At 43.1% G+C, this 25,363-nt stretch overlaps 1 protein-coding gene across 4 annotated transcripts in view; it reads left to right on the top strand.

The window, feature by feature from the left end:
• The first annotated feature begins 3,531 nt into the window (after positions 1 to 3,531).
• The window catches only part of CHST15 (carbohydrate sulfotransferase 15), a 43,058-nt gene continuing 21,226 nt past the window's right edge, over positions 3,532 to 25,363 (top strand). The window contains exons 1-2 of one of the 4 annotated variants that reach the window (XM_056494910.1): positions 6,066 to 6,187; positions 7,128 to 7,230. The gene's annotated coding sequence lies outside the window, so the exon portion shown is untranslated. Of the gene's footprint in view, positions 3,700 to 6,065; positions 6,188 to 7,127; positions 7,231 to 19,949; positions 20,191 to 20,407; positions 20,524 to 25,363 lie in introns of those variants that run through there. The other 3 variants (XM_056494912.1, XM_056494909.1, XM_056494913.1) reach the window with 3 other exon arrangements.

Raw genomic sequence — 25,363 nt, 5'->3', positions numbered from 1 at the left:
GGAAAAAAAAAAAGGGAAAAGGGAAAAGAAAAGGGAAAAGGGGAAAAAGAGGGAAAAGGGGAAAAAAAGGGAAAAGGGAAAAGAAAAGGGAAAAGGGGAAAAAGAGGGAAAAGGGAAAAGAAAAGGGAAAAGGGGAAAAAAGGGAAAAGGGAAGGGAAAAAGGAAAAGGAGCCCTAGGGGTGCCTGCTCAGGCAGCTCTTGAGGAAGGTGGCTTTGCTCCCTGCAGCTCCTGGTGATGCTTTGATTGAGATGTTTTGGGGAAGTTTTGGTCTTTTCCTGTCACATCCATTTGGGGTGGAATTAGGATTTGATGTAAGGATTTGGCTCTGTGCTGGCAGCCTGCAGCAGCATCCCTGGAGAAGGGCTTTGGGAAGCACTGCCTGGGGATGGAGGTCATGGGAAAAGGGCTCCCCAAAAGCAGCTGGGGTGGGAAGCAAAATCCTGCTGGGTCCTTGTGGGCAATGAACTCCTTCCTCTGCTTTATGAGTTTGGGAGAGAGGAAGCACAAAGCAGAAACATCTGCATTTCTAAGCCCTCTCTGTGAGAATAACCTGGGGATGCTGATGCTGGAGAGGCACGTGGAGGAAAAGCAGCCCTTTTCCTGGGATTAGCATCCCATTACAGCAGTGCTCTGAGGACACAATCTGATTTATTTATCCCAGAGTTAAATCTGGCTATAAATGCACAGCTCTGCTGCTGGCAAACACAGCCACTGGACCTGTCCACCACATTTCTGCCCCAAACCACAGCCAGCAGCAAGGAGAAAGGACTCACATGGTTAAAAAAATCACCTTTAAAATTCACAAGTTTGCACCACTAATTGTGGGCCTGCTTTTCAACACTGCTAAAGGGCTCTCCCATTTTTTCAACACATAAGCCTGGTCAGAGCTAAGAAATATGTACAAACTTGTTTTAAAAGTGGGATGATTCTTCATATGTTGCAGAGTAAGCATGGCAACCAGCAGAAATCAGATTTACAGAGGTGGAGGTCAGGACCTTTCTTTTTATGAAAACCAATCAAGTCAGAGATGGCTCTACTATAATTTCTATATTGAAACTTCTTCATTTCCTCCCTCTTTGAACTCTGAATCATGAGAATTAAAGGTCACCCTTAGCTTTTAGATTTTTAGGCTGTTTATTCTGATTTTTCCTCCTCTGGCAATCATTACAGGAGCATGTAGTGACAGGACAAGGGGTAATGGATTCAAACTGACAAAGGGCAGGGTTAGATGGGATATCAGAAAAAAATTCTTCCCTGTGGGGTGGTGAGGCCCTGGCACAGGGTGCCCAGAAAGCTGTGGCTGTCTCATCCCTGGAAGTGTTTAAGGATGGGCTGGATGAGGTTTGGAGCAGCCTGGGACAGTGGGAGGTGTCCCTGCCATGGCAGGGGTGGCACTGGATGGGATTTAAAGTCCCTCCAACCCAAACCATTCTTAGATTCTGTGATTTCTCCTGGTAACACTGTTCCTGGACAGGGATTTATTATGCCACTAAAGTTTGTGTTTTCCTCCCCATCTCTCCAGGTAACACTGAAAACAGTCTGTAAGTGTCTGTGAGGTGGGTGGACTCAACCTTTATGGAGTGCCTGGAAGTTTGAGCTCCCACATGTGGAAAACACCACCAAGATTTTTACTCCAGCTGCTGCTTGGTGAGGAATAATATAAACAGAGACTTCCCCAAAGAATGAAGATCTTGTTTTCATGACAGCTTCTTTGATTTTTTGTTTTTTAAAAATACAGAAAAAGGAAGGGAGTGTAATTACACAGAAATCTGGCTAAGGATAATTGCTATTCAGAGCATCCCACGAGGCCAAAAAAGGCCTTGGAGGGCAGCATATTTAACTCAGAACAGAAATGCTGAATATGTGTGAGTATTTTATAAATCACAGGTTTCACCTTGTCAGGGTCTTTATTCTGGGTGTTTTTTTTTTCCCTAAAAACCAGGTGAGGTTCAGATGTGATCTGAACAGTGGTGCTGTAGGAAATGAGTGCATGTGTGGCTTCTGGAATATTTTAAACCTTTTCATGTGGTCTTACAGGTGCAAAATCACCTGCTTGAAATCTTAATTTGGCTCCCAATCAGAGCTGTGTAATTTGTAAACTCCTGCTTTGCATTTCACTATTAAGGTACATATGGTTTCTGTGCAAAACAGATTCCCACAGAGCTGTGTGAGCTTGAGATGCTTCTGAAAGTTAAAACCAAAGATGGGCTTGATCACAAAAGGAAGTACTAAAATAGAGAATTCACTGTTCTTTCATGTTCAGCTCTTAGAAATAATATTGCTGAGTATTAAACACGTGGATTTAAGCTTAGCAGGGTAAGGAGGGAAATATGAAGTGTTTTCCTTCTGGTAATACTGGCTTTGCAAGTGTGGCATTAAACCTTTGAGGGAAATGGTGTGTGCTGCATCTCAGAAGGGATGTGTGTGTCACAGTCTAAATAACCAGACTACACATTTAACCATCAATTTATCATCATAGAGCCACAGAACAGTTTGGGATGGGAGGCACCTTAAAAACTACCTGCCATGGGCAGGGACACCTTCAAATATCCCAGGGTGCTCCGAGCCAAACCTGGCCCTGGGCACTGCCAGGGATCCAGGGGCAGCCACAGCTGCTCTGGGCACCCTGTGCCAGGGCCTCCCCACCCTCACAGGGAATTCCTTCCTAAAATTTAATCTTAGCTTGCTCTCTGACAGATTAACCATTTCTATGTATATTCATATTCACTTTATATATATATATATATATATGTATATAAAAATGTGTCTATATATATATATATATAAAATGTATATATATGTGTGTATATATATATATAATGTATATATGTGTGTGTATATATATATAATGTATATATATGTGTATATATATGTATATATATATGTGTATATATATATGTATATATGCATATATATGTGTGTGTGTATATAAATAAATATATATATTTATATTTATTTATATTTATATTTATATTTATATTTATATTTATATTTATATTTATATTTATATTTATATTTATATTTATATTTATATTTATATTTATATTTATATTTATATTTATATTTATATATGTAGGTAGGATCTCTTGTTTGCTAACAAACTTTGCACTGCTCTGAGCGGCAGATTTTGGCTGCTCTGCTTTGTGCTGCTGCCATTCCGAGCCCGGAGCAGGGCAGGGGATGCTGCCTCAGCCTGCCCGGTGTGCGGCAGGGCAGCTCGGACCCGCTGCAGCCCCGGAGCCCCGGCAGAGCCCGACCCACGGGGATGGCCCGGGACACCCCGAATTCCTGCCGGGCTCGGGAGGGGCTCGGGATTCTCTCGATCCATCCCCGGCGCGGGTTTTTGGGTTCGGGATGCCGCGGGGGATGCCCGGGGGATGCACAGCATCCCACCCGGGGGATGAACAGCATCCCACCTGGGGGTTCCGCGGCGCATCCCCCGCACCCCATCCCCGCTCCCCATCCCCGGGGGCACCCCCGGATCCCGGGCAGCCGCGGGGCAGAGCCGAGCGCCGGCACTCCGCCTCCCGGGCTGCGCAGCGCGGCCGGGCAGCGCCGGGGCTGCTCCCTCCCCCTTCCTCCTCCTCCTCCTCCTCCTCCTCCTCCTCCTCCTCCTCGTCCTCCGCCCCCCTCCCCCAGGGCAGAGCCGGCGGAGGCGGCGGGAGCGGGGCAGAGCAGAGCAGAGCCGGGCGGCAGAGGTAGGAGCGCGGGGATGCGATGGGATAATGGGATGGGATAATGGGATGGGATGAAGATGGGATGGGATGGGATCGGATGGGATAATGGATTGGGATAATGGGATGGGATGGGATGAGATGAAGATGGGATAATGGGATGAAGATGGGATGGGATGGGATGGGATAATGGGATGAAGATGGGATGGGATGGCGGGGGGTCCCCAGGCAGCGGCTCCCCAAGTTCGGACTTTGCGGGAAGTTGTGCAGCCGCAGCCGCGGGGCAGCGCTGGGCTCGGGGGACACAGCGCTGTCCCCGCTGCCCCCAGGGCTGGGGCATCCCCTGGGATCCCCGGCAGGAGCGGGGGAAGCAGCCCGGGCTGCCGCAGGTCCCGCACCGCGCCCGGCGCTGCGCTCGGGGCTCAGGAGAGCGGAGCTCGCCCGGGCTGTGCTGGAAGAGCTTTCCATCCCACCCGGCATCAGCCGGCACGCCTGCCGCCGCTCGCCATGGGTATTTTTGGGTGAAGAGGGGTATTTCTTAAATCGGCTGTTAAAAATAGCTTTATAGCTGCTGAGAATGCAGGCGAGGTTCCGTGACGGGTTATTATGGTCAGAGTCTGTTAAGCAACAATTCACCAGCTTAACTTTGGCGGTCTCGTACGTGGGCTTCTCTTTTTCTCCTTCTTCTTCTTCTTCTTTTTTTTTTTTTAAATTTTCCTCTGCTGCTTCATTGTAATACTACAGCCGTACTCTGCAGTGATGTGACTTAGGCACAGACAGATTTGTAGGTTAATAGGATATGTGAGAGTATTGCTCAGATGGTGCATCCAAACACCTACCAAACTCTCAGATTTGGAAATTTTTAGAATTTATTGTATTTGTTATATCGTTCTGTGGCCTTAAGTCCCCTTCACACTGACTTCCTTGCATATGACATCAGAATGGTTTCACTTCTTGAATTGTTAGCCAGACCAAAACCCTACAATCATCATCATCCCCTGTAGAACAAACACGTTCTTTTGTGTTTTGAGACTTAAAAAAAAGAGCAGAGTGGCCAGCTGGGCACATCACAGATAAAATCTCAAAGTTTGCTGGAACTGTTCATGAAAAGTAAATATTTTTAAGATTTAACTGCAAATCGTATGTGCTCATTTGGATAAACAAACACCTGACTGAACAGCTCTGCACTTGATACTGACTGGGAACTGCTTGATCTTTGGCAGAGAGGGAAATTTCCACCAATAAAACACCCCCCAATGTACATGAACCATACATATATATTTACATCTGTGCTATTTATAGGCATAGATGTGTTTTTTATATGCAGTCACTCATAAACAGTAAATCTCACTTGAAACCAGCAAACATTAACAGAGCAGCTGCCTTGAAGCCTCTTTTTGTCAATGATTAAAATGTTGTCACACGTCTCGTGGCCTGAGAGCTTCTCTGCTGCTGCTGCTGGTGCCATTTCACTCTTGGGCATTGAGTCAAAGGATTCATCTGGCTCTTCTCATGCCAAAAGAAAGAAAATCAATTTGAATGCAGAAAGGAGGAAACTACAAGTATGAAGATTTAGTAGTGAAACTACTCTCTTTATTTTCTTTTTTTCTTAATAGCACTTAGATCCTGTGTGTGTGAGTTGCAGTCACTGTGCTGCTCTGAAATCAATAGCAAAATAGTTTTATGGTTCAGATTTTGTCATGGGAGGACGAATCTCAAACTCAAAGTGTTTTATTTGGTGGTCTGTAACAGGAACATGATCAAACAGTGGAGATTTACATTGCAAAACACTTAATTGCACTAATGCAATGGAAGGCAGTAATGGAATTTTATCTTCATCGCTAAACTAAAAGTAGGGGTCTGGAAATCCTGCAAATGAGAAGGGTGAAGCAAACTCATATTTGAATTATTTCACGTGGTTGAAGGGGAAGGATGAAGGTGTGTGATCCACCAGCAGCATTAGCAAGGATAGGATTATGAAGGCACAATCACAGAGATGCAATTAAGGAACTGCTTTGTTATATTTTAACATTATTTTCAGCAGCCTGTGGCAGGAGCTCTGTGAGAATGGGGAGTTTCAGTAGTCAAAGCTTTTGTTGGCAGCCCAGGTGATTTCAGTGTCACTGAGGGTGTTTTTGAGGATGGGCTGGTGCTGAAGCACCTCTCACAGCTTTGGTTTATACTGAAGATCAAGTGGTTTGGGGGATGGCAGCAAACTCTGCCAAAGCTGATGAGTTATTGCTGGCCAACAAGGATTTCTTATGGAATTCCTCTGCTCACTAGGAAGGGAATCCTTCCTATTAAACTACTTTTTCTACACTGAGTGCTTCCTCATATGTCCACAGAGCACAGTCTCACTGTTGTAACTCAGCATTATGCCCCTGTAGGTGCTGATAGAATTTCTCCAGAGGCAAGCTGGCAGCAGAGGGCTGATCTCACCTAAATGACATGTGGATTTAGGAACTTGGAACACCCAGCTGTGCCTCCCCTCCAGCACAGATGCATCACTTAGGTGAAGAAAAGCCATGACAAACAGATACTGAAATCCTCCTCTCTCCTAATAACTCCTACACTTAATGTATATCCCAGTCATAAATTCCAAGGAAATGTGCTCTTAAATCACTCAGTGCTACTCTGGGTGCCTGCCTGATGTGGAGCACTGTTTCAAACATCCCAGAGGGTTTGCAGAAGATGTACCCTGATTTGAACTGGGCTTGCTAATTGCTGTCTTTAGACTCCCATTTTCCCTTTTAACCCACCTGTTTTCCTCCATACCTCACACAGGGAGGGGTAATTCTGAATTCCCACCATACTCCTTGGCTGGAGTTATGTTGCTCAGCTAGAAGAATCCAAAGTGCTGTGGAAAAACATGGTAGATTTCCAACAAGAGAGCATTTTTTTCACCCTGTTGCCCCACAAATTAGTATTTCTTATTTATTTATGTTTTTTAGTGAAGTGCCCTGTTTTTCTTGCCAAGTGTGGTGTCAGATCTGAACTCTAAATACAGCTATTCAGGGGGAAGGGATCTGTAACCTCCTGCAAGCTCTCATTTCAAAGCAGCCTGAATTGCACCCATCTCTCCACTTGCACTCAATCCCACCAAAATGAACTAATGATCTATAGCTCTGCTGGCCCATCCTCTTAAAAATGTGTGTGGCTGCCCGTGTATCTGCCAGAAAACATGTTGTGTTTGTCCCCACAGCCTGCTGGGCTGTGTTTCCAGGGCTCAAAGACATGATTACAATTCTGTCCTGGTGCCTGGCTGGGATTTTACAGGTGAGGGAGACAGGGAGGCTCCAGAGGAGGTGGAGAGCCTTGCAATGGGAGCACTGTAATCCTTTGATTACACAGCTGGGCCTGACATGCCACTGAACAGCACTTCAGGGGCAAGCAGTTAATGTAGCTTTTCCATGGAATATTTATTAATTTATGTTACACCTGGTTTCCAGCAGCTGTTGAACGTGGCTTGCAAGCTTTAGTTTCGAGGAGTGTCCTCGGAGGGAGGATAAGCAGGTGATGCCTTGCAAGAGAAAACAGAAGAAAATTGTTGTCCTGGTGGGTACTGGGGGCAGCTGGGGTGAGGAGGAGAGACCTGGGAGGTGGTGGGTGTGAGCAGGAGTGGGGGACCCTTGGCACTCTGTCCCATCTCCTCTGTCCCCTCTGATGGACACCAGAGCACACCAGTGGTCACAAGGCAGAATCTCAGACTGGTTTGTGTGGGAAGGGAACTCAAAGCTCATCCAGCTCCAGCCCTGACACCTTCCACTGTCCCAGGCTGCCCCAAACCCAGCCTGGCCTTGGACACTGGCAGGATCCAGGGGATCCACAGCTGCTCTGTGCCAGCTCCTCCCCACCCTCAGGGAGCAATTCCTTCCGAAAAGCAGCACCAGATACACACTCAGTATTCTAAAACTTACTATGCCATCATGTACTCACCAAATAAGCACAGCATTTTGTAAATAAATGGGGGTTTAGGCCAAATCTGTGTCTAAGGTGGGTTGTTCCTCACTATAAAAGGTGCAGATCTGTACCTAAATAGCAAAATACTCAAAGTGACATTTTCCATTTGCTTCACGCCTTCCAGTAGGAAAAAATAAGTTTCACAAGGAGATTTTTTTTTTTTTTTCCTATAGAAAAAGCTTGATTTTCAGTGTGGGTGAATGTACCCTGCTATCTAACCATAAAATTAGAAAAGCTGGTGAGAGTGAAAATGGCTTTTTTATTATTGTATTTCACTTTGGTGTTGCATTTATTGGTGTTTGGCTCAAACAAGTTTAAGTTTGACTTGTAACTTCTCAGAATTGCATGGAATGGAGGGAAGGTCATTTCTTTCAAATAAGTCATTGAGTTACAGGTGAGTTTGAGCTGAGGTCAGACAAGAGTGAAGATAAAATGTAAAGTTCAAAGTCATACAGAGGAAACAAGATAAGACTGCTGTGAAAAATGAAAAGCTCTGCAAGATACAAAGGGCAAAAAAAATAAAGAAATGTGTACTTGGGAGATGGAAGAAGCCTTGTAGTGCTGCAAGAGTGCTCTGAGGATGGGCAGCACATGGATGTGAGTTTGTAATATTGGATGGTTTGCCCAATTTCAGCTCCTAGAAGAGTGTGGAGAAAAAGCACTTAATTAAAGTGCTTCAGAACTGGCACCAAATGAGTGGTGAGATACCAACAAATAGGAGAGACCTCAGAAAAGAAAAAAAAAAGTAGCAGAAATCAGGACTCTGGAAGGTTTTGCCCATAATTTGGAGGAAATGTAAGAGCCCAATGTCAACCTTGCTGTGCCTAAATTGGGATATAATGGTGTGAGTGCCAGAATTTATTAATCCAAAGGAAAAGGACTCTTTGACTGGTGCAGCCAGGTTTGTCTGTGTGAAGCTAGAAATAGGAGGAAATGGAGAAGGATGGTTTAATAGTTTATTAGGAGAATGTAGCACATAATGAGATGGGTTTGCCTGCAGGCCCAGCTCCTCACTGGGGAGCTTCATCTCCTGAAAATTCTTAAAACCAACACTTCCTTTGCAAGCCCTTCAAATACTTTATCTAATATTCCTTCCCAACCTCTTTGATTTGGGCTACTTTTTAGTTGTAATTTGTCCTTTTCCTGCTTAGCTCTGTAGATATTAGATAATGTTAAACAGATATTGGTAATGTTAAATAAATTAAATGGATAATGGATCTCAAATTTTTAAGTTCATCCTTTCATAGATGTATTTCACTGTGGTAGGCTGGTGATTGGGCTCCTGCTGTTGTCTTCCACCCCTTCCTGGTGCATTTTTAGAGCTCATCCTTGGGATTGCTGAAGCCTGAGGACATTTCTGGAAAGGATTTTGGGTGTTGCTGCTGCAGTGGGAGAGGAGGGTTTGAATGTGTCCATCAGGTTTTGAGCCCTGGTGATCCCAGGGAAGGAATAGTGGTTCCCACTGCAGGATTGACACCTCCAGGATCAGGGATGCTCTGTGTCTCCCTGGAGCTCAGGGCTGGGATAACACTGAGACATCTGGGTTGTAACTGCATCTATTGCCAGCCATAAAAATTCAGATAAAAACCCTGCTGTGCACTAAAGGCTGCCAGTAGAAACTGCAGCACGAGCTGTAGTGATGGGCTCTTAATTTAAGGAGACAAAAACATGTTCTTGAGCACTCCAGCATGGAGTACTACAGCTTTATGCCCTGAGCAACTCATTGGAGCTGTTCGTAAAGTAAATAATTTAGATGAAAAGTTTCATCAATTATAAAGCTCTGAAAACAGTTTCTCAGGTTGAGGATTAACTTGCCTGAGGATCAGATAAGGATAAATCAGAACAAAACCACTATTGCACTTGACATTTAGTATTAGAATTACTTTGCAAAGCTATTTTACCATCTTTAAAACAAGAAATGAGCTGTGAGAGGTGAGCAGAAGGGAAGAGTGGAATCTGAGCTGATCCCCTCACCGAGGAAAAAGGAAATAAAAATTTGTCTGACATCAGGTGATGTTAAGTAGGGAAGCTTTTAACCCTTCAGAGTAGATGTTTGAGCACTGCTGAGGAAAATGAAAACACACAGCAGAGTAAATGCAATCTGGATTGGTATCCATGGAAATCCCAGGTGGATTTATCTGGCATTGGTCTAGAGCAGAGCAATTCACCTTTTGGGTTTCACTGGTGTGAGGGGAACCAGATTCTTGTGGGACTGGGAACAGTTTTCCAGTTGTTTTGTATTTTCCAGTTGTTTTGGAGGAATTCAGAGCCCTCTGCTCACCAAGGAGTGTGGCAAGGCTGGAAAATCTGGGAAACCCTCCAGAGCTTGTCAGGGAGCAGCTTTTACCTGGAGTCAGTAACTCTCTCAGGTGGGCTCCACTCACCTGCTGCTCATTCCTGCTACAGCTGTAAAAATTGAGATTCTCCTGGTTTAGCACCAGAGTTAGAATGCTGCAATAACTCATTTTGGTGTAATACAGGGGAATGCATAAAAAGCCTCTGCTGAGTTTTGATAGTGTTTTCCTGTAATGATGCCCATTAACTGGGTGTAGTCATCTCTCCAGTTTTCCATTTTTTTTGTCTTGCTGTGCTGGTACATTGGATAATAAATGGGAAAAAAAAAACCCTAAAAATATGCTGTGAAAATGCTGATAATATGTAAATACCAACAGTATATTTTTTTTTACTATTACAATTTCTACAATCTAAAGCTTCCCAAAACTGCAAAGTGAACATGCACTTTATGGCAATTAATATTTATGCATTAAAAACATGCCTGTTACTGAAACAAGAATATCCCATCCATCATCACAAAATATTTTACAGTGCAGAACTTTAATACCCTCCTCTCTTGTATTTTGAAAGATAGCAAATAATTCCAGAATAGCAAATATCATTAAGTTGCATTTAACAAAACAACTTGGAAGGTTTCAAATGAGATGAGTTCATTGCAAACAGCAATTCTCTGGATGAACTCTGGTTTCATTAAACTCACTGAAATGTCTTCCTGCTGACTTCAGCACGCCAGCATTTTGAAAAATAAATTGAAATGGGATCTTTAAAAGTTTTCTTCTTGATGAGTGGCTGGAGCTAAAGCCATTCAGCTGTGCTTCTCTGTGCATGTGTTATTTAGCTCAGCCAGGTCTCGAGGTGAAGATAACGTCTGGTGGGGATGAGGGAATGTGAGCAGGAAATAATATTTCTCTTTGAAATAATCCATCAGTAGCTGTGCTATCCCAGAGGCCCCTTTTTATGGAGACCCTGCAGATGTGGAGCCCCTTTCAGAGCTGAGGGAAGCCAACCATGCAGGTGGACATTCCTCCTAAGGATATTTCGGGCTTAAAAGATGGAAAAGCCCCAAAGTGCAGCTCTTTATTTATGGCTTCAGACATGGCTGTGGGGACATTTTTAGCTTTGTCCTTTTGGCATCAGGGGGTTTCTATGCAGCAATTGAATAGGAGGAAGGAATTAATTTGATTTAGCCATGTCAAGCTGAAAATGAAGTTCCTCCTGGCACATCCTTCGAGGAACCCTCAATGGTCTGGATTCAGCTGCCATCCGCTCCAGTTTTGCTGCTATATTTTTGGACTTCCTCTGCTGATAAATATTTAGAGTCTGTTTATCTTTCATCTCATTTCTGTTACATAGTGCTTACAGATTTCTTCCCCCCCCCCCAATAAATACTTATTACTGCAGAAATTGGTGTTGCAAGCCTTGATATTGCAGTGCCAGCAATTCTGTAATTTTAATTGAGGCTGGCTGACAGTACTTCTATTAATTATCCAGGAGAGGCTTATGGCTTTCTAAAAGAGAAGTGTATTTCTGGCTGGAGGAGTTTGAAGGGGAGCTGTAATTGCTTTATGTCTGGAGTGCAGGTTTAGGTGCAGGAGGCTTGGCTGGATTAGATGTGGCCATTGCTGGAGATCAATAAAGCATGAAAAGGGGAAAAGCTCTTTCAAATTTGTAAAAGTTGTAGCCACCAGGATGCTGCTAAGCTCAGAGTGAAAAATGCAGCTGTTTCTTTTGGGTTTAATTAAAATCCAATGAAAGACAATTCGAAGAGACCTGAATTGATATTAATTACTGTGAGCAGGTGAGTAATTGGAGCAGGTGAAGGATTTCCTTCCCAAAATTCTGCAGAGCCTTTTCTAATAGCCTGGCTCTATGCAATTCTCACTGGTGCTGCCCAGCTAAAGCTTAGTGCTCTTTTCCTGTGCCTTCCAAATTCCTTTGTGAAGTTGTTTTTCCTGATGTGAATATGGCAGTCCCACTTTAATTGGATAACAGCAGTTGTCACCCTGCAAGAGGGATTGTGATGCCCAGGGGCCTCAGAAGTATCTGTGTGAAAATAAATATATAAAACATCTAAAAAGCTTTGCTAAGAAGCAGTAAATTTAAAAATTAATATGGTTAACAGCATTGAATGAGGTGCCTTATTCTATTACAGCTTAAAGCCACCAGATGTCACTTATTTTATGCACCACTATTTTGGGGAGAAGCATGCCCTTGGCATGGAAATGATTAAAAAAAAAAAAAAAAAAGGGTAACTTACTGTAAGTGGCTTTGTTTCTGTTTGTGTTCCCAATTGGCAACTGTCTTCCTTGATAAATATTTTCATCTTAAAATAGATCATACAAACTCATTTCTCACAGATCAGACAGACTTGCATTTTTTATGAGCCTTAAATGTCAGCAGTGCCATTTTGAGATTCAGTCTTTAAGAAAATAATTAATAGGCTTACTCCATTTTCAGAAGGGGGAATGTACATTTTACAGACAGGATGGTTTTTTGTCATGAACTCTTGTAGCATTAAAGACACTTCAGCCAATGGGTCACACAGATATTCATCTGCAGCCAAGCTGGAAGCAGTGAGAGGAGTTTTAAAGCCATCCAGGAGGTGGAAATCCTTGTGGAGAGGGAAATCAGAGACCAGCATCTGCTTCTGGAGTTCATCCTCAGGGTTTAAAGGCTGCAAGGAGCACTGAGCAAAGGTAGAGGGGGATGTGTGACCCCCTAAAAAAACAACCCTTGGCACCCAGTGCAAACTGGATTTCCTGGCTTGGGTGGGCATGGCCAGGGAGCTGGAGGAGGTGACAATTCCTCACAGTGGGAGCCAGCAAAGGGCTCCTGCTCCTGGGTGTGTGTCCTGCTCCAGGGGCTTTTCCCTCCCACCACCAGAGATGCCAAACTGAGAGCTGCAGGCTCTCTTTCTGCTCCCTGCTTCATTGTCTTGGCCTGTACTCAAAAGGCAGCACCATTACAAAGAGGAAATTTAATTTTCTGGACTTGAAGCAGAAAGGCTGAAAATGGAGTGCTTTCCTGAAGGGTAATGATTAGTGATTTTTTTTCACCCCAGTAGTAGCACTATAGATTGTTTTTACATTTTTAATATGTCTTCTCCCTCAGGTTTCAGCTTGGGGTGGAGTCCTTCTCACTCTGTGGATCTCAGGCAGGTTGGAAGATGTAAATCCACAGCTCTGAGTGAATGATGTGAGAGCTGCTCTCCAAATAATTTTCCATTTCAGTCCTCAGGAGTGGCTGTGCTGAAAGGCTACCTGCCTTCATTTTTCATCTGAGGTGAAAAATGTACTCTGGCATGGCATTCTCTAGCTGGAGGCAGAGTACATGACACATTTCCCCTCCCTTCTTCCTCTGTGCTTGAGCAAAAATAGAGGTGAGCAAAACACTCCTTAACTAATAGAAACATTGTTGGCTTCTCAAAGCAGCAAATTTGTATGTTAGCACCTCATATGAAACCAATTATATTAATGAGGGCTCCAGTTCTTAACTGGGAGTTGTTTATGACAGGGAGGGTTTCATTTCCCACTGCAGGTCTTGCACCATTGCTCCTGAAAATGCCATCTGCCAGCTCTGGCCCCAAAAATGTTCCCTGCACAGCTCAGGGATGGGGAGTGTGACTGCAGCTTGGGAAGCTGGGAAAATTCACTTTCTCTGTCTGTTGAGCTTATGAAAGGCTGAAATTCATTCTGTTTAATGTGGTTACTGGGAGAAAGTCAGAGAGTCAATGCTGTCTGCCTTAGATGGCTTATTTAGAAATTGGATTGCTGGTGGCATCCTGTCTTGTGTAACACATTTCTGAATTTCATTCAAAATCCCTCAATTCCCAGGTAATGGGATTCTGGATGGTGACTTAGGAGAGCTAGTTTTTTCTTGGACTTGTACCTTTTTATTCCAAATTATATTACACGTGTCAGAACTCTGTCATTTTCTCACCCAGGGGTGGAGAAGCACCTTGGAAAAGATCTGAGGTCTGATGTTGGGATTTACACACCCTTTCTGGACCTGGACCAAACCCCAAGACACATTTGAGTGCACCCTGAGACTCCTGTGCATGGCATGAATGGTCACAACTGCATTTTCTCATTTAATTAGTTCTCACCTTGGGAGAAGCATCTCTGTAAAAACACTGATAAAATACTACACATTGTATTTAAATGTCCTTGTTTGGATAAAATATTCTGTGTTTTCCAGATCAGTTTTGTTGGCCCTATACAAGTAACCTAAAGGAGGAATAATAACATCAAATGCAAGTTTTCATATGTAAAGAAAGAAACCCATATAATTGTTTAGGATTTGCTATTCTTCTCAAAGTCTAATTTAAACCGTGCAATAAACTGAGGTGTGTTATCAGCATATGATTTATTTTTTCACTTAATGAGAAGAACTGTGATTTTTTTAAAGTTTACAGATTATTCTAAACTTCTGCAGTCACTTACTTTGATTAAAAATGATTTGGATGCTGAAGGCATTTTCCAGGATTTAAACATGCAGGAAAAACTGCAAATTAAATCAAATGATCAGCAGTGAGACTTATTTCTCTCCTGCACCAAGGATGATGTTCTAGAATTCCTAATTTTCCAGATGCTGGTGAAGCAACTGCTGTAAAAGGAGCAGGGCTTGGTTATTCACATGAAAAAAATAGAAAAAAATAGAGTCACAGAGTGGTTTGGGTTGGAAGGGACTTTAAAGCTTGTCTCATTCCAGCCCTTCCAGGCTGCTCCAAGCCTTGTCCAACATTTCATTTCAGTGCAGAGAACCCATCCCTGGGTGCTTCCCTTGTGGACTCTGGTCTGGAGCTGCTCTCCTCCAGCACAGATGGGATGCACTAGAGCATCAGCACACTCCAGATGCCACCAGCAGGGAGATGAGCTCCTGGGACAATTCTTTGGCCAGATGTCCTGGTTTAAGGACAGGTGTCTGCCAATAAAGGCAGAAGCTTCTCTTTGAAATGGAGAATGTGAACCCCTCCCTCCAAATTATTATAATTTTGAAATTAAGGGGCTCTCAGGCAAAGAGATGGGAATTAGGAATAACAGTTCTTTACCAGGAAAATTAAAATAGCAATGCAGTATTACACAGAGCAATCCCAAACCCTGCCAGAGTCAGAATCCAAGCTGACACCCGTCAGTCAGTCAGGGTGTTGGCACAGTCCCATTCAATGGTGGCTGCATCCTCCTGCAGGGGCAGATGTGGTTCAGCTGGAGCAGTGCTCCTGGAGAAGGTGCAGTTTCCTCTGAAGCTCCAGGGATGATGTGGAAAGGTCTGGTTTTCCTCTGGAATCCAGTGGAAAGAAGGTTCCTTGGTGTCCAAAATCTCAGTTTTTATCTGGGTAGGAAAGGCTTGGCTCCTCCCCTGGCTGGAGCATCTCCCAGTGGGATGATGGAATTTTATCAGTCATGCCCTGGGACTCACTGGCCATGAACAGGAGATATCTCCTGGAGGGAGGATGGGCTGTGGAAAGATAAAGATGATTGCCCAGCTGGTTTAAAGATGGCCCATGAGCAGATAATATGTGCCAGGTTTAACAAATGGGGACAGAATTCACATTTCTGGCCACATCAGCCCAACACACCAGAGGGTGAAAGTTTCCATGGCAGGGACACCACAGCAGTTCACAATTCAAAACCTCAACCAAACCAACCAGTTTGGGCTCAGACTCAGGAGGGCTCTCCCAGCTGGGTGATTGTGGTTTGTTTAGTGGTGAAGGCAGCAGCTTGAGGCTCAGGGTTGGACTCAGTGATCTCAGGAGTCTTTTCCAACCTTAACAATTCCCTGATCAGGCTGCTGCTTTCACATGGAGCTGTTGAAGGCAGAGCTCTGGGCTGTGAGCAGTGGATATCTCCTGTGGAGAACACAAAGCAGGGTGGAGGGGCTGCAGTGTCCAGAGTGCTGAGTCACATTCCCAAAGATTTGATGGAACACCTGGCATTTCCTGGCATTTTGTTGCAGGCTGCTGTGTCTAGCTCTGGGCGTGGAGTGATCTTTGCAGGAGACAATGATGGATGGAGCTCGTGGGGGCACCTGCTGTGCTTTGTAAACATCATTCTTGAGGTGGAAAGTGTTCAGGAAGCTGAGAAAGGGCAGCTTATTCCTAAATCCAGACAGCTCCTTCTGGTGCCCACTGAAGTGACTCAGTGGCATCAGTGATAGGACAGCTGAGGACAGAGCTGGTCTCACCTTTCTCTGCATCTGAGGCACCAACACCAGTGTTTCCTCTTGCACTTTGATGCACCAGTTGGGCTGAGCTCCTCTGCTGGCCAATACAGCCTTTTTCTCTGTATATAATATGTATATTTTATTATTCATTGTTTCATTGTGGCCAGGTGTCACTTTTGAGAAATGAGCATTGCATTCCTCCAAGCTTGAGTCCTCACTACCTGATAAGGCTTTAGGGGTTTTCCTTAGTGTTGTTATTTAGGTTATATAGCAGTGCTTAGAAGGAATAAATGGACTTGGAAGCCATCTCTTCCAGCCTAAGATACCCCATGAAGCTCTTATGTCAGTGTAGTCCTTGCTGCAGAAATAGATTAAGGAATTTCTAATTTATTTCCCATTAAAATCATCCCCTCCAAGTGTATCTGTATGCTCTTGATGCCATCTTAGTCTCCTGCATGTTTGAGAGCTTTGAATGCATTAACAGCCTAAACCAAGTTATTACATTAATCTCATGAAATCAAAGATTCACATCTTTGACTCAAGGTAAACACCATCAGCAACAGAGAAATTTAACAGATGGAAATGCATTTTAAACTTGAGAAGCATTTTTGCTGGAGATGTTTTTTGTTAGATATGTTAATTCTGCTAAAGCTGGAGTTTCTAAGTTCCTGCAAAGTATTTTGTGGGGTGTATTCTGGAGATGCTTTTAGTTCTTTGCAGTTTTTTATAATGTTAACACAGTTTCAATCTTTCTGCATTAGAAGCTGAGCTTTTTGGGTTATCATTAACAGTCATGCATCTGTTCTTGAAAGTCTGGCTGCCAACTGCAGCTGATGGAATTTGTGTCACTTCAGATTCCTTGTGTGATTTGCCTCAGCAAAGATTTATTTCAAGCAGAGGAACCTGAGCTCAGAACTCATCTTGGTGCCATTTCAGCTGCACTGTCCTGTAGCTGCTCTGTGTCCTCCTCCACTTGTCTGGAACCAAATACATCAACAAGCACTGCTGCTTAAAAATAAAACCTCATTTTACCTCCCACTGTTCACTTCTGTGCTCTGCTGCCTCCAGGGATGTGAGAGGTTTCTGGCTGGAGCAGAGCATTTGGGAGAGCTGTGCTCCCTTTCTCCTTAGAACTTGTCCCACAGAGCAGATCTTGGAGCATCCTGGTCCAGGCATCCCTGTGTAGTTCCCAAAAGTTGTTCAGGTAGGGATCAGTAAGGATCTGAATGAGGCACTTGTGCTATCTCAGAGCTCCATCAAGGGTGGGCTTTGTCTTCTCAATTCCTCACTTCAAAACCTTAAAAAGTGAATTTTGACCCCTCTGCAGTTGGAGCAGAGGGAGAGTGGAAGGTTAGTTTGGGACACTTTCCCCGTAACAGAAGTCAAGTAATTAACATACCCATTGGAAAAATAAAAAAAAGTCTCTTGGAGCATTTGCCTTGGGTTTCCTCTGCCCACAAATAAAGACCATCTAGTTTGCTAAGCTAAATGTTGTCTTTATGCTGCAGAAAATGTTGCAGAAGAGGCAGGGTGTGAGGGGGTGCATGCCAAATTTCTCTTGGTACATTCATCATTATGCAGAGTTGGGGTTTTGGTTTGCTTTTCTAATTTCTTTTTCCCCTTGGTTTCTTTTCATGGAGATTGAGTAAAGAACACCCTCAGATTTTTATCTTGTTTGTTTACAATCTGAAGGCCAGCTAAGCACAGTGTAAGGCATGAAAAGGTATTTGTGGTTGTGTTATTTCCAAGTGGAAAACAAGCACACTGAAGCCAAACACGGGGGAAACCTGCAGGAACAGAGAGTCAAGTCAGGGAGTCAATGGTTCAGTGGAACAGATTTTTGTATTGTCCTGGATATTACAGTATTTACTCACAGGGTTCCATATGTAGCATGGAATTTTTCCCTGTTGTTATGACTGTTGTGAGCTGGGGGATTTGTGCAGTTGAAAGATTCCTGGGCTGGATTTTGCTGTTTTGAGAACAGCATCAAGAGCTGTGATACCCTTGAGAGGTGGTGACAGTGCAGCACATCCTCCCTCCTGCACTGGTGGAAATCAGTGAGTTGAGATGTTTGAACTCCTTTGAAGCTTGTGATAGAAGTGCTGCTCTTTAGATGTGATGACATGAAAACAGGAGAGGACAATCAGGAGAGTTTAATCCATCATCAAATGGGTTTAGGCTCCACATCAAGTGGTGCCAGCCACACAGGACACAATGCCCAGGCTGCAGAGATGCAGAAATGTCTTCAGAATGGTGGGATCTTATAAACTGTTTAAAAAAAGTTTATTTTTGTGAAGCTAAAAAGCACAGACTACAGAGGAGTGAGTGATGGAGCCCAAGCCTTAGGAATAGTGACAGGAGACTGGAGAAGTAAATGTTGCCTGACTTCTGCAGAATAAACACTTTTCTAGGAAGCTGGAAGCAGGATAATGATATTATATCAAAAAAGTTTTGCTTAATTAGGTGTAGCCAGCAGTTACCTGCAAGAATTTTATCTGGTGATATTTTAGAGATAACTAATTAGAAATTTCTTGAGAATGCTTCGAAATTTCTTGGGTTTTCTACTTTGGGCTCTGAGTCTGCTTCACTTTGTAATAAACAAGGAGGTTTCTTGGTTAATGGGCTGAGGTTTATCTGATGTGTCATTGCTTAAAGAATTAAAGTTGTTGAACATTTAGAAAAGTTACTACTAAGCTTGGAACAGAGTTGGGTTTTTTTTTAAAGTACAAACAAAGCCCCAGTTGTGATTTGGCATCAATGAATAGTTTGAGTTGAGTAATTTTTGTTTGAATTTACAAGAAACTTTAATGACAGACTCTAATGCTGAGTTTGTCTTTTCAGGATGCAGCTGTGTATGTTTCCTTTCACCCACTCAGCACTAGATGAAAGATGAAATGCCCTATTCATGAAAAAGCACTTACATGGTACTTATGTACAGATGAGATATGTTTTTCCATCCATTTCAATGCATGTCTCACAGACAAGGTACCCTATATGAGTCACAATGAAAAGAATTCAGATGACTCTGTTAATATAGTAAAGTTTATGGAGAAAATTCTGCTTGGGGGTGGAGGAAAATCCCTTCTCAGCCACTAAAAATCAAATGAGCAGCTGCGAGCATTTGCATTGCTCTAGAATTGCCATAACTATTGTGTTCAAAGCAAAGTTAAGAGTCATATAGAGTGGATCCCCTTCCAGAAAAACTGCTTATACCTGAAGTGTGAAGGTGTATCAGATGAATTCTGGTAGATACCATTGGGTTGCATTGTTGCATGCAGAACCATTTCACCACAGCATGAGATAAACAGGCACCAAAGGCATTACGTGATGAAAATTCTATTTATTCCATACAATGTTATTCATCCCTCAAAAGCAGCCTTAAATTAGCAGCTGATCTCTCACAACCCACAGGATTTGGCAATTTGTGCTGCATACCCCTTGCAAAGTGGCAGAAACTATTAGAGATCAGGTGGTGGATGGAAAATGTTCCTCCCTTTGAATCGAGCTGAGGTAGCAGCTGCTGAAATCGAGGAAAGTCAAATGTGTAAAAGGAACAAATTGGTAGGCAGAGGAACTCATAGCTGTGAGTTATGCCCACTGTTTTGCAGCATGTCAAGGCTGAAAATGCTTGGCAGGACGTTGGAAATACTCTCAGAACATTTTTCCCCCACGTGCTGGTTCTGGAGCAGTAATCAATGCAAGAGACAAAAAGCTGGGCTTAAAATAACCCGTCAGCACTGACAGATCCCTCCTGCAAATCCAGAGTTCCAAGGGTGCTACACAGCTCTCACTGGCTGTGAAGGTTTATTTCCTTTTGCACAGTGAAGTGATTCCACTGTCCCTGTCCAGCCTGGCCCTGAACACTTCCAGGGATGGGGAATCCACAACTTTTTATTGTGCTCAGGTAGAGCAGTGAAATCACTGTGCTGCCCTCACCTATCTGAGCTCTGCACCGAGGGAAAACCTTCTCTGTCTACTGAGTTAAGTTGCTCCAGAAGAGCTGTTTGAGTAAATTGCAGCAGTATTTTTGCAGAGAGTCAATGAAGCAGCCTTGGGAGCTGAAATTAAACAGGATTCACAGTGGATGGAGAGAAACAGGTAACTACAAAACAGCTGGGTGTGAGATGTGAGCTCTGTCAATACCACAGCAATTCTTTGCCTCGGGCTTTTTCTGAAGATAAACACTCATTTATTTCTGATTACAGCCTGGCTGCAGGGCTTATGAGAGCTGTATTTAGAGATGGTATTTTTTTTCCCTCTTGCCAACCCCCAAACCTCTTCAGTTTGTTCGATAAAAATAACTGCAGTGAAAGAGCTTCATAACAGATTCAGCCTTGGTGCTCAGTGGTTCCCTTTGCACTGGCACACACAACAGGGATTTGGCTGATCTGTGGGATGAGAGTGGGATGTGTTCCTTGAAAGAGCAGGCAGGTAAGAATTTCTATTGTTGTACATTATTGTGATGCCCTGTGCTGGAAATGAAACTTCAGTGGCTGTTTGCTCTTATTAGCAATGCAATACAAACATTTATGGCAAAAACAGCTTTACCACATTCACTTTCTGCACTTAAAGTTGTATTTCAGGTGATCCATGTGCCTTCCCAGGGAGCTCTTTGGTTTTGGTTTTGTGGTTTGTTTTCTTTTCCATATAACAAAAGAAAGTACATAGGGCAAATTTAGACTGAACAATTCTCACAGATATTAATTCATTGCATGAATTGCTTGACCTTTTACATCTGTCTTTATTTTATTTTGGTATTGGTGTCTCTCTGGACATTTAAGTAGATGCACTTTTTCTTAGGAAGTGGTAAAAATTAACTCCCAGTGGCAGCATCATCCTGGCTCTTGGTGAATCGATCATTTTAATGAGGGACTGGCTGGTTTTTGTTAAATAGATGCAATTTCTGGTTGTGTTCTGAATGTTGAACTTTCTCATCTGGCTCCAGATTTTTGGGAGAGGAATATGTGAGCCCCACAGGATGGGTGCATTGGTTATCCTTGTTTCCATGGAAGGACCCCCAGAACCATGTGGGGAATATTGGGAGGCTGCTCACAGTTATTATGAGGATTGAAAATAAAGACACTAAACTTCAACCATGCAGAATGATTTCTGAAAGTGGATTAAAGTGGCTTTTTTCTGAGAAGAAATGCACTGGAGTAATTTATGTAAAGACACAGGTTTTTTTTTTTCCCCTACAGTGTGCAACTCTTTCATATTCAATATAAACCTGTCAGTGATTCTGTGGCAAGGCACTGTGTGAGATGAATAGGAACTAGGGGAAGGGAAAAGATGAATTGCTGGAGCTGTTGCACATCGTGGGCAGCAAGTTTTGATCAGGAGTTGAGAAGCCAGTGTGTACTGCAGGCAAAATCCTGCTCCAAACACCCCAGAAATGGATGAGAACAGCACTCTGCTGCATGTTGCTACAAGAGGGAGGATTTAAACACAGTGATGGGAGCTCTGCCCTGGCACAGCAGCTCCAGGCTTGTGCTGCCACAGGTTGGGTGCCTGCTGCTGGTGCTTTTTTTTTTTTTTTTTTTTTTTTTTTTTTTTTTTTCCAGGTTTTTGGATCTGTATTTCTGGAGAAATTGCTGATTTTTGGTTCTGTTTCATTTCCCTGCCTGCAATTTTTATTCTGCAAAAAAATAAGTGATGAATCTGATTTAGACTGATGCAAATCAGATAGAATGGGAAGAAGGAGCACTGAAGTTATTAAATATAATTAGCGGGCTGGTTTTTTTCCTGCTGAAAAATGCTTTAATTTAAAAATGGGTAATACAGAGTTTTGTTATTTTGAGGCAGACCAAACAAACACATTAGAACATGTGGCTGTGGCATGTTGGGAGTGCAGGGAACTGGATCTTGGTAATTTCCAGGAACTTGCACAAGGCTTCAAGTGCAATAACAGGTTTCTGGGGGAGGGCATGACCCTGCTGTCACTGATCCAGGTCAGGGGGCTCCCCTTCCCAATCCCCACTCTCTTTTCCTTGCTTCCAAGAATCAGTTTATTCAGGCAGTGTTTATGCCCTGAGTGGTGATTCAAGCTCAGTAACTATTTCCTGCAGCCCAAATAATGGGAGTCATCCTTAGGTGATTGAAATTACTATTGTTATGCTGATTTTAGAGGAGTTTGCTGACTTTTTTTAATATAATTTTTTTTTTTTTTTCAGAATTTGTTCCATTCTCACATTTTATTTAGAAGTGTATGGATGAGAAAAGAGCAGACTGTGTTTGGATTAGATTCTCAGAAAGAAACCAGCTGGGTTATGGAAGAAGCCACTGTTGTTTTTTAGGCAGGATTGCTGATTCAGTGGTGGTTCAGGAGGTTTTCTTTGGCTTTAAAAGGCCATGAAATGGATTCTTTAAAGAAAATTTTAGACTTGAACAAATGTTCAGCAGTTGTTCAACAGGCTGAGTGTGTAACCATGGGCTGTGGTCACCTATTCTTGCTTTTAGATTGTACCTGTTTTCCAGTTGGCTGCCTTGAAAATGGTTCTGTGGGTTTATACAGCACCTTGGGAGTTGCATTTATTGATGATTCTTTAAAAATTAGGAGGTTTAAGTAAACAAAGGAGCTTTGCATAACTTCAGTCTGCAGGAGGTTGCTGAGCTTTGTAATGAGTCCTGTGGCTTTTCTAAATCACTGTAATTGCTTTTTGCTTGTTTTTATTGTTTTGGTTTGGGTTTTTTTTCCCCTTTTTATTTTGCCAGAAGTTTGCAGAGGTCAGTGATTCATGATCCTCTTTTTATTGACATATCATCTTTCTGGCATCTTCCTGATTTCTCTGAGGTAAATAGATGTGAGTTCAGGCAAAGTTTATTTCCAGAAATGTTAACTTGATGAGCCAAACGTGTCCAATAAGCAGGAGAGAGAAAATCTACGATTATTTCTCTCCTTTCCTTACATAATGTTCTTTCTTTTTAAATTTAGTTTAGATTTTATTACTTCTACTGGGGTATTTTTTATTGGAATGGTACAACCTGCCCACTCACAGGATGAACTTCCTCCTGCTGTACAAATACTTCACTCCCCTTGTACAAATACTTTAAGTTGTTTGTGTGCTGCCTGTAGTCTGCTTCAGTTCCAACCATTTCCAGTAAGCTTGATAGCTAAAATACATCTGTAATTGTAAGGTTTTGCAGGTTTTTTGTGTCCAGAGGTCATAAATTTATCCTGAAGCTGAAGAATTGCTGTTGGACATGGACAGTGCTGCACTGAGTAACAGAGGAATGGAAAAGGAATTACATGGTTGTGCTGCATTGCTGCTAAATGTTGTTGGGCTTTTCCTTTCCATATGGAAATGTCAGGAGGATTTCACTCCACCAGCCTCACTTTGCCCTTTCATGTTTCCATTCCTCTGGATGTGAGTCATGGAAAGTTCATCATGGTGAGACATGGGCAGCCCTTCCCTTCCAGAGCTCCATCCCTCTGTGACTAAGGACAGCCCTGCCTGCACAGGAGCTTTCCAGGGGGAAAACTTCCACGGGGAAGTTCATTTCTGGAGTGCTCATGGAGGGCGTGGGATCAGCTCTGCTCTGGGATTTCAGAAAACATCAGCAGTGCAAACTGAGACCTTGATCCAAACAAACCTTCCTGATTTGGCAGGGAAGGCACTTAGGCAGAAGGAGTATTTATCCAGATTAGTGGAGACTATGGATAAAATAACATATCTGTTACTCTAAGAGTGGCATTAGATGTATTAAATTAGGAGCAATGTGGTGTTACTGGCCAGATGATTCAGCAGTATTATCTTTTGTCTAATCTTTTGTTCGGGTTTTTTTTTTGGATAAAAGTGTTTATCCTTAATTTTATAGCATCTGTAGCTTTTCAGTTAGGCTTCCCCCCATCTAATCTGAGAGCTGGTGGATTATTTTCTCACTTGTCTTAAACACCCAATTTTAGGTTGTGACCTGCCCATCAGGACAAATTTACATGAAATCTTCAATAATATTGTGTGAAGGGAGGAAACAAAGTGCTGTAGCTCCACTGACATGAACTCAGGGGAGCATTTATACCCCAGGATGAGAAATGTGTTCCTGCTGCACCTGAAATGTGTTTATAAGAGGTTAACAGGCACCTTTTCATGTGGTGGGAGGGGAAGCTGACTGTGATTAGAAATAACAAAATTTAGCCTGAAGAGCACCAACAGAAGTTTGATTTATCTTTATTTGAAAGAGTTTTGAAAGAAAGGAAAGCATATTAAATATTAAGGAACTGGTGACCTGGAAAACAGGTCACACACATAGGTGCAAAATCTGTTCAATGTTCTTCATTTTATTCACAGAGGAGAATTTCAGCTACGTGACTGAGCATATGAAAGCAATTGCTTTTTACAGCCTGTTGGTCTCTTCTCCCAAGGGACAAGCACTAGGACAAGAGGAAATGGCCTCCAGTTGCACCAGCAGAGGTTTAGGTTGGATATTAGGGAGAATTTCTTCATCAAAGATGTTGCTGAGCCCTGGAACTGCCCAGGGCAGTGGTGAAATCACCATCACTGGAGGGGTTCAAGAGCTCCAGTGCAGCTCTCCATGCAATTCCCTGGTTCTGAGAGCCCATGGCCATTTTGGTTGCAGTCTTCCCTTACAGTCCTTAAAGACAAAGGGGAGGAATTTTATGAAATGTTTGTTTATTAGCAATAATACAGAATTTAAAATATTTTCTATACAGCCAGCAAAACTCGTGTGGATGATGAAAAATCTTGCAAGTTTTCTTTTGAGGGGAATGTCTGTGAGCTGAGTAGAGCCTGGTGGATGCTGTTTCCAGTGCTGTGGTGTGAGGCTCAGGCAGCTCAGCCTTTTGCTCTTTGGTTTTGTGGTTCCTGCCAGGCTCCTCTCCTGCATCCTGAGCCCCCAGCAGCCCCTCCTCTCCTGGAATACAGGAATTGCTCAGGGAAACTGGCATTAAAACATCTCACCTGTTTGCTGTTAAATTCTCTGTTGCATATAAATACCTTTGTTACCTTGAGCTGCTTCAGTTTGGAGCAAAGTCCCTTTGGCTTCAGTGGGAATATATTGAAATCTAAGAGAGCTTTTCCTTTTTTCCCCCCATTCCTCTGTGTATATCCACATTTCCTCCTTAGGCTATTCCCAGAGATCCTTATTTTTATGAGGAGGGCTGCTTTTGGCCAAGGAGCTTGCAGAGGTTGCTGTTGATTTCTGCTCTGTGGTTAGGGCTGGCACACATTAATGTACAGCAGACAAATGCAGTATGGACGTGGTCATAAATAATTCACCCTTCCCTCCAACAAGGGGAAATTACATGCTACATTAT

Source organism: Oenanthe melanoleuca, chromosome 6 (genome assembly GCF_029582105.1).
Source record: "Oenanthe melanoleuca isolate GR-GAL-2019-014 chromosome 6, OMel1.0, whole genome shotgun sequence".
NCBI classification, from domain to species: domain Eukaryota; kingdom Metazoa; phylum Chordata; class Aves; order Passeriformes; family Muscicapidae; genus Oenanthe; species Oenanthe melanoleuca.
The sequence above is the reverse complement of the archived record's forward strand: the minus strand, read 5'-3'. Positions and strand labels throughout refer to the sequence as shown.